This window comes from Oncorhynchus keta, chromosome 34 (assembly GCF_023373465.1).
Source record: "Oncorhynchus keta strain PuntledgeMale-10-30-2019 chromosome 34, Oket_V2, whole genome shotgun sequence".
In the NCBI taxonomy this organism is placed as follows: Eukaryota; Metazoa; Chordata; class Actinopteri; order Salmoniformes; family Salmonidae; genus Oncorhynchus; species Oncorhynchus keta.
In genome coordinates this window covers 76,632,702-76,640,576 of record NC_068454.1, presented here as the reverse complement: position 1 = coordinate 76,640,576, position 7,875 = coordinate 76,632,702, and the positions used below count along the sequence as shown (strand labels likewise).

At 47.6% G+C, this 7,875-nt stretch overlaps 1 long non-coding RNA gene across 3 annotated transcripts; it reads left to right on the top strand.

Moving 5' to 3' along the window:
- Positions 1–5,058: 5,058 nt before the first annotated feature.
- LOC127915261 (uncharacterized) lies at positions 5,059–7,008 on the top strand. 3 transcript variants are annotated; one of them, XR_008090806.1, is made up of 5 exons: positions 5,059–5,167; positions 5,436–5,636; positions 5,838–5,971; positions 6,642–6,775; positions 6,910–7,008. It is a non-coding gene; the product is annotated as an uncharacterized LOC127915261 (long non-coding RNA). The 3 variants fall into 3 exon arrangements; XR_008090807.1 differs by lacking the exon at positions 5,059–5,167 and having other exon boundaries at positions 5,573–5,703; positions 5,771–5,971; XR_008090809.1 differs by lacking the exons at positions 5,059–5,167; positions 5,838–5,971 and having other exon boundaries at positions 5,595–5,703.
- The last annotated feature ends 867 nt before the right edge of the window (positions 7,009–7,875 follow it).

Here is a 7,875-nt window from a genome sequence, read left to right as displayed (position 1 = left end):
TGAAATAATCCCTTCCGGTCGTAGCTTTACTCCCTCTAGTCAGAATCCATTTTTAAAGTGTTGTCATCAAAATGAGACTAAGGATATGAACTAACCTGTCCCCAAAATCAACTCATGGCCTGCCCTAATGCAACAAACAGACAGACAGACAGACAGACAGACAGACAGACAGACAGACAGACAGACAGACAGGTTCCTCACCTCCGGGCAGATCGGCGGGGCCGCAGCTCTCTCTCTCGGGGTCGATGTCGTCCACCCACAGGGTGCGGGTACACCCCTTCCACAGGCCGTAGTGGGCTGTCTGACACGTCTGGTTGTTACTCCAGGTCTTGGGCGTGGCCAGCTCCACCCAGAACTCTGTTCCCACCCCCAACACTGTCAGGGTCACACCCACAATGGCCACAAAGAACGCCAGCTTGATCTTCCCCTCCTGGCTGTCACTCATCCTAGGGGTCCGCCTCGTAGCGCGCCCCCCTCCCTTCACCCCTGCCAGGCCGGCCAGGCCCCCATGGGCCCCAGCTCCTACCACCCCCATACGGCCATCCTCCTCTGGCTGGACAATGTAGTTGGCCCACATGGTGACCTCTACCAGAGGCCGAGAGAGGCCGGATGGAGAGAGGAAGGGAGGGAAAGAGGGAAGAGGACGGGAAAGAGAGTGAAGAGAGAGAAGCAGGGAAATTATTGAAGGGGGGTGAACCCCAAAAAGAAGAAAGGAAGGTTGAACACAGAAGGAAGGTAGAGACACAGATAACAGCAGTTCAGAGGTGGATGTGGGGATGAAGAATGGAGAACGGGAGGAGGAAAGGGGAGAGAGAGATGGATGGTTCAGTATGGGAGTAGACAAGATGGGAGAAAGGGAGTGATGAGAGAAAGATGGAGGAGGAGAGGACTGGGTGACGAAGAAGGATGGCGTCTAATTATGCTGGAACACCTGAATAAAAACAAGGAAAGAAGAAGAAAATCGGTGAACAACGACAACACCCACTTTGTCCCCATCCATAACAAGAGAGATGATGATTCCCTAAAAAGGGGGATCAAGTTCAGGTGGGAAAAACACTTGGGCCAACACAGATCTCTCTGTGGATAAAACTGCCAGTCTGCCAGGAGTAGAGATCCTTTGTTGCTGCCCTATGCAGCAGAGTACAAGCCTAGATACAGCAGGTAGCCTAGTGGTTAGAGCGTTGGGACAGTAACTGTTAAGGTCGCTAGTTTGGATCCCTGCAGTGACAAGGTGAAAATAACCTTGTTGATGTGCCTTCACAATGGCTGGCTGTGACCCCACTCTCTGAATGTGTCTCAGTGGGAGTTGGAATATGTAAAAACACACATTTCCAAATCAAATCAAATTTTATTTGTCACATACACATGGTTAGCAGATGTTAATGCGAGTGTAGCGAAATGCTTGTGCTTCTAGTTCCGACAATGCAGTAATAACCAACTAACAATTCCAAAACTACTGTCTTATACACACAAGTGTAAGGGGATAAAGAATATGTACATAAAGATATATGAATGAGTGATGGTACAGAGCGGCATAGGCAAGATACAGTAGATGGTATCGAGTACAGTATATACATATGAGATGAGTATATAAACAAAGTGGCATAGTTAAAGTGGCTAGTGATACATGTATAATAATAATATAATATATGCCATTTAGCAGACGCTTTTATCCAAAGCGACTTACTCATGTGTGCATACATTCTACGTATGGGTGGTCCCGGGAATCGAACCCACTACCCTGGCGTTACAAGCGCCATGCTCTACCAACTGAGCTACAGAAGGACACATAAAGATGCAGTAGATGATATAGAGTACAGCATATACGTATACATATGAGATGAATAATGTAGGGTATGTAAACATTATATTAGGTAGCATTGTTTAAAGTGGCTAGTGATATATTTTACATCATTTCCCACCCATTCCCATTATTAAAGTGGCTGGAGTTGAGTCAGTGTGTTGGCAACAGCCACTCAATGTTAGTGGTGGCTGTTTAACAGTCTGATGGCCTTGAGATAGAAGCTGTTTTTCAGTCTCTCGGTCCCAGTTTTGATGCTACTGTACTGACCTCGTCTTCTGGATGATAAGCGGGGTGAACAGGCAGTGGCTCGGGTGGTTGATGTCCTTGATGATCTTTATGACCTTCCTGTAACATCGGGTGGTGTAGGTGTCCTGGAGGGCAGGTAGTTTGCCACCGGTGATGCGTGGTGCAGACCTCACTACCCTCTGGAGAGCCTTATGGTTGAGGGCGGAGCAGTTGCCGTACCAGGCGGTGATACAGCCCGCCAGGATGCTCTCGATTGTGCATCTGTAGAAGTTTGTGAGTGCTTTTGGTGACAAGCCAAATTTCTTCAGCCTCCTGAGGTTGAAGAGGCACTGCTGCGCCTTCTTCACGATGCTGTCTGTGTGGGTGGACCAATTCAGTTTGTCTGTGATGTGTATGCCGAGGAACTTAAAACTTGCTACCCTCTCCACTACTGTTCCATCGATGTGGATAGGGGGGTGTTCCCTCTGCTGTTTCCTGAAGTCCACAATCATCTCCTTAGTTTTGTTGACGTTGAGTGTGAGGTTATTTTCCTGACACCACACTCCGAGGGCCCTCACCTCCTCCCTGTAGGCCGTCTCGTCATTGTTGGTAATCAAGCCTACCACTGTTGTGTCGTCCTCAAACTTGATGATTGAGTTGGAGGCGTGCGTGGCCACGCAGTCGTGGGTGAACAGGGAGTACAGGAGAGGGCTCAGAACGCACCCTTGTGGGGCCCCAGTGTTGAGGATCAGCGGGGTGGAGATGTTGTTGCCTACCCTCACCACCTGGGGGCGGCCCGTCAGGAAGTCCAGTACCCAGTTGCACAGGGCGGGGTCGAGACCCAGGGTCTTGAGCTTGATGACGAGCTTGGAGGGTACTATGGTGTTAAATGCCGAGCTGTAGTCGATGAACAGCATTCTCACATAGGTATTCCTCTTGTCCAGATCGGTTAGGGCAGTGTGCAGTGTGGTTGAGATTGCATCGTCTGTGGACCTATTTGGGCGGTAAGCAAATTGGAGTGGGTCTAGGGTGTCAGGTAGGGTGGAGGTGATATGGTCCTTGACTAGTCTCTCAAAGCACTTCATGATGACGGAAGTGAGTGCTACGGGGCGGTTAGTCGTTTAGCTCAGTTACCTTAGCTTTCTTGGGAACAGGAACAATGGTGGCCCTCTTGAAGCATGTGGGGACAGCAGACTGGGATAGGGATTGATTGAATATGTCCGTAAACACACCAGCCAGCTGGTCTGCGCATGCTCTGAGGGCGCGGCTGGGGATGCCGTCTGGGCGTGCAGCCTTGCGAGGGTTAACACGTTTAAATGTTTTACTCACCTCGGCTGCAGTGAAGGAGAGGCCGCATGTTTTGGTTGCAGGCCGTGTCAGTGGCACTGTATTCCAATTCATACGTGTGTGAAATATTACAAATACAATCACCCACCAAATAATTTCTTCTTATTAAAGAACTGCCTGGGTTGGACATGTTTTTGTTGCTGTCCTATACACCAGAGAGAGTATGAGCCAGATACAAGCTATTAGAGCAGACTGCTGACAGGGTCAAGGTGAGTGTTGAATCCTCCATTAGGAACTGTGCTGGCTCTGGGCCAGACAGCCAAAAGGAAAGGCTATTGTCTTCCGCAGACGCCGACCAATAACCCAGCCAGGTATCCCTGGGTCCGCCCCTACAGATCCTCCTCGCAGGTTGCTATTAGTACCCTCTCTGAAATAAATATTCTGCATTACACTGAGTGTACAAAACATTAGGAACACTTTATTTTGCCTTCAGAACAGCCTCAATTCATCAGGGCATGGACTCTACAAGGTGTCGAATGCATTCCACAGGGATGCTGGCCCATGTTGACTCCAATGCTTCCCACAGTTTTGTCAAGTTGGCTGGATGTCCTTTGGGTGGTGAACCATTCTTGATGCACACAGGAAACTGTTGAGCGTGTAAAACCCAGCAGGGTTGCAGTTCTTGACACAAACCGGTGCACCTGGCACCTACTATCATCCCCCGTTCAAAGGTGCACATACACAATCCATGTCTCAATTGTCTCAAGGCTTAGAAATCATTCTTTAACCTCTCTCCCCTTCATCTACACTGATTGAAGTGGATTTAACAAGTGACATCAATACGGGATCATAGCTTTCACCTGGATTCACCTGGTCAGTCTATGTCGTGGGAAGAGCAGGTGTTCTTAATGTTTTGTACACTCAGTGTGTATGTGTCATGTATACCCGCAGATACCATTAATGTTTTGTGCATGTGTGAGCGTTTACATGTGTGTGGTGTGGTGTGGTGTGGTGTGGTGTGGTGTGGTGTGGTGTGGTGTGTGTGAGGTAATTCAGCCCTGGGTGGCTCTGGGTGGCAATTAACGCCAAGCGCTGACAGTGGTGGTAGACAGATTGAGTGTCCCAGGAATAGGTCCCACATCAGGGGCCATGGCGCTGGAGTGAGTGAGTGTCCCAGGGATAGGTCCCACATCAGGGGACAGAGTGGTGGAGTCCCATGAACAGGTCACAGGTTGGGACACAGCCAGTCAGACAGCAGGTGAAAAGAAAAGATAAATACTTGATCCATTAAGTATCTTCTATACTATCAAACTGCATCCTAAATCAACCCATTGCCCTTACTCTTTCGGCACACAGTAAAACTGATGCAAAGTCCTCCTGGCCTATAGGAGGGTACGTTGGTATATTTTGTTTATACATACAATCCACTAACATCTACACAAGTGCCTGAGGGGTTAGGGACAAGGGTTGAGTTGGGGCAATAGGATAGGAGACAGCAGTTCAGTGTAAACATGGGAGTTTGTGATTTGCTTTGGATGAAAGTGTCCATTGAGTGGCCATCTAAATGTGATAGAAATATGGGGAAGAAGTCGGGATAGGCTGTGTGGCAGTGGAGGCAGGTGGGAGGAGCTATAGGATGGCTGGAATGGAATAAAGGGAATGGAGTCAAACGTGATTTCCATATATTTGATACCGTTCCATGAATTCCATTCCAGCCATTACAATGAGCCCGTCCCTCTATAGCTCCTCCCACCAGCCTCCACTGCTGTGTAGTCATCCATTAGGTGTGTACTCTGCTATCAGTCTATAGCTCCTCCCACCAGCCTCCACTGCTGTGTAGTAATCCATTAGGTGTGTACTCTGCTATCAGTCTATAGCTCCTCCCACCAGCCTCCACTGCTGTGTCGTAATCCATTAGGTGTGTACTCTGCTATCAGTCTATAGCTCCTCCCACCAGCCTCCACTGCTGTGTAGTAATCCATTAGGCGTGTACTCTGCTATCAGTCTATAGCTCCTCCCACCAGCCTCCACTGCTGTGTAGTAATCCATTAGGCGTGTACTCTGCTATCAGTCTATAGCTCCTCCCACCAGCCTCCACTGCTGTGTAGTCATCCATTAGGTGTGTACTCTGCTATCAGTCTATAGCTCCTCCCACCAGCCTCCACTGCTGTGTAGTAATCCATTAGGTGTGTACTCTGCTATCAGTCTATAGCTCCTCCCACCAGCCTCCACTGCTGTGTAGTAATCCATTAGGTGTGTACTCTGCTATCAGTCTATAGCTCCTCCCACCAGCCTCCACTGCTGTGTAGTAATCCATTAGGTGTGTACTCTGCTATCAGTCTATAGCTCCTCCCACCAGCCTCCACTGCTGTGTAGTAATCCATTAGGTGTGTACTCTGCTATCAGTCTATAGCTCCTCCCACCAGCCTCCACTGCTGTGTCGTAATCCATTAGGTGTGTACTCTGCTATCAGTCTATAGCTCCTCCCACCAGCCTCCACTGCTGTGTAGTAATCCATTAGGCGTGTACTCTGCTATCAGTCTATAGCTCCTCCCACCAGCCTCCACTGCTGTGTAGTAATCCATTAGGTGTGTACTCTGCTATCAGTCTATAGCTCCTCCCACCAGCCTCCACTGCTGTGTAGTAATCCATTAGGTGTGTACTCTGCTATCAGTCTATAGCTCCTCCCACCAGCCTCCACTGCTGTGTAGTAATCCATTAGGCGTGTACTCTGCTATCAGTCTATAGCTCCTCCCACCAGCCTCCACTGCTGTGTAGTAATCCATTAGGCGTGTACTCTGCTATCAGTCTATAGCTCCTCCCACCAGCCTCCACTGCTGTGTAGTAATCCATTAGGTGTGTACTCTGCTATCAGTCTATAGCTCCTCCCACCAGCCTCCACTGCTGTGTAGTAATCCATTAGGTGTGTACTCTGCTATCAGTCTATAGCTCCTCCCACCAGCCTCCACTGCTGTGTAGTAATCCATTAGGTGTGTACTCTGCTATCAGTCTATAGCTCCTCCCACCAGCCTCCACTGCTGTGTAGTAATCCATTAGGTGTGTACTCTGCTATCAGTCTATAGCTCCTCCCACCAGCCTCCACTGCTGTGTAGTAATCCATTAGGTGTGTACTCTGCTATCAGTCTATAGCTCCTCCCACCAGCCTCCACTGCTGTGTAGTAATCCATTAGGCGTGTACTCTGCTATCAGTCTATAGCTCCTCCCACCAGCCTCCACTGCTGTGTAGTAATCCATTAGGTGTGTACTCTGCTATCAGTCTATAGCTCCTCCCACCAGCCTCCACTGCTGTGTAGTCATCCATTAGGTGTGTACTCTGCTATCAGTCTATAGCTCCTCCCACCAGCCTCCACTGCTGTGTAGTAATCCATTAGGTGTGTACTCTGCTATCAGTCTATAGCTCCTCCCACCAGCCTCCACTGCTGTGTAGTAATCCATTAGGTGTGTACTCTGCTATCAGTCTATAGCTCCTCCCACCAGCCTCCACTGCTGTGTAGTAATCCATTAGGCGTGTACTCTGCTATCAGTCTATAGCTCCTCCCACCAGCCTCCACTGCTGTGTAGTAATCCATTAGGTGTGTACTCTGCTATCAGTCTATAGCTCCTCCCACCAGCCTCCACTGCTGTGTAGTAATCCATTAGGTGTGTACTCTGCTATCAGTCTATAGCTCCTCCCACCAGCCTCCACTGCTGTGTAGTAATCCATTAGGTGTGTACTCTGCTATCAGTCTATATCTCCAAACCAAAGTCAAACGGCTGAGAACTGTCTGCCCTTTTTTAAACGTTGCACTGGGACATCCTTCTGACAGATCTGGCAACCACAGTGGAAGGGATCACTTTCTGTCTGTCAAAGAGCATCATGCGCTCCCTATGGAATGTCCCACAGAACCAAAATAAAGATTATTTAATGGTATACACTATTAGAGATATGTATATCCAATGGCTAGACTGAAACTTCTCTTGCACATGAAGTAACCTATAGCTTATATCTATAGCATAAGGCATAGCACTGAACCTAATGGAAAATAACAAGAGCAACTGCTGACAGTTGAATTAGGAGCTGTAGAATTACACACGCCTCACATGGATAGATATCCCATTACATCACGCACTGCAAAAAGTGACATCTAAGCAAGCAAACATATGTTATATTGAGTGATTAGTCACTTACGTTCTTAAAAATCATTTAAAAAATAATCTAACGTCATTGCCAGATAATTTAGCTTATTTTAATAAGAATTAAATATCTTGAAATATATTCAAATAAATAAAATAAATATATTCAAATAAGATCAATTACTTGTATTTAGCCTTTTTTAGGTTAAAAGAAGCCAAATATCTGCCAATGACGTTAGACATGTTAGCTTAGTAAGACAAGAAACACTCGTTTGAAGTGAATTATCACTAGATAACATATTTAAGTTGCTTAGATGTCACTTTTTGCTGTGCAATGTCCATGAATTCCTAATCATGGTCAAAATAACACAGCAAACTGTTCCACAAATCAGATCAAACCTAATCATGTCAAAACTAAGATCGAC